Genomic DNA, 1,611 nt, shown 5'->3' on the forward strand with positions numbered 1-1,611 from the left:
TTTAAAAATTGTGATTTGATTTCATTGATAAGCTTAAAATTTTGAACACATGATCTAATAATTGAGTTTTTCAGTTTGGTTACTTGCTTAGGACAGTTGAGAATTCACATGTTTGATATGATCTTACACAAGCACATTAGCACATAATTTGTGGGGTATGACATGAAAGTTTAATGTGTGTGTTTCTATGTCTTAAGTGAAACTGGATGATTTATTAGATGGATACCTTGGCATATTTATATGTGAAAAAAAAAAAGAAAAAAAAATATATATATATATATAATCATTGATAAGCTTTTCAATGAGTAATTGGACTTCTTGCCTCAAAGCATTGAGTGTTCACGTCAAAAGGTGAAGAATTTTAATTTGGTTAATGTCATGGTAAGTTTGGTTTCATAGCCTTTTTGACTCGAGTTAGTGAGTCCTAGGGGTGTCTCTACACCTAATGCCCTAAAACCATCTGGTTTGGGAGTCTTTGACATAACACTCATTACATTGGTCAATTAGAAAGCTTAAGGGAATCAAGCACTGCACAACCTGACGAAGGAAAAAAAAAAAAAAAAAAAAGAGAAAAGAAGAAGAAAGAGAAAAATATGCCATTGCTGTTCATTCTAATAGAGATTTCAGTGAACTTTGAGATATTGAGACATTGCACATTAGAAACAATTGGAAGCTTCATATTTATGTGCTAGTTCACTTTACCCTATTTTCAAACTTGTGATGTCTTAGCATGTCTTTTGTAAGTAATTAAATTTTAAAATTCTAATTCATTGTGAATATGGAGTTTATCTTTTTAAGCTTGCTAATGAATGAGAATCATGGTTTTGAAGTGATGCTTTAATTTTTGGAATAACATGAACTGTGCATGATGTTTGTGGGTAACATTTCTGGAAAACCCTCACGAGACTTCACTCGTCCACTAGGAAATTCCTAGGGGTTTAAAAGGCTTGTTGCATATGCTAAATGCAATCTTACATCCCACGAAAGACAGATTTATCTTTTGTTTTCTGTTTTTTCATAGTTTTGTATTGCTAAGGGACTAGCAATATGTAAGTTTGGGGGTGTGTTAAGTGCCAAAATATTCATATTTTTAGCCCTTAACTTACATGTTTTAATCCTTTAGTTTTAGTTAATTCATGCTATTTTACTTCCTTTTTATATTTTCTATGTTTTATAGGCTTTTGGTAGAAAAGAAAGCATTTCTGGAAGAATTACAAGCTTAAAGGGCAAATTGGGAAGACCTAGAAGATATGGTTGAGCTTAGCCAATCAAGGTTAAGTTTAATCAAATAAAGGAAAGGATCAATTCGGAATTTCTCACATTGAAGACAAATCGGATTGGATGCAAAATTAGACTCTAAACATGTGTCGGTATTTTAACCATAACTTTCAGCTCAGATATCTGATTAAGATGATTCAAGCGGCATTGGAAAGCTAGCTCAAAGGGATACAATTCATTGTTAAATAGCATTTCCCCAATTCAGAGCGCCGCAAGGTCAAAATCGTGCCGCAAGTTAAGATCACAATCCTGGGCAATCCTACTCCGATTTGGACTTAGGTTTTCTCTATCCTAATTGGACTTGGACTTAAAACTCCGAATTTCCTAGGATTA

This window comes from Corylus avellana, chromosome ca9 (genome assembly GCF_901000735.1).
Source record: "Corylus avellana chromosome ca9, CavTom2PMs-1.0".
Lineage (NCBI taxonomy): Eukaryota > Viridiplantae > Streptophyta > Magnoliopsida > Fagales > Betulaceae > Corylus > Corylus avellana.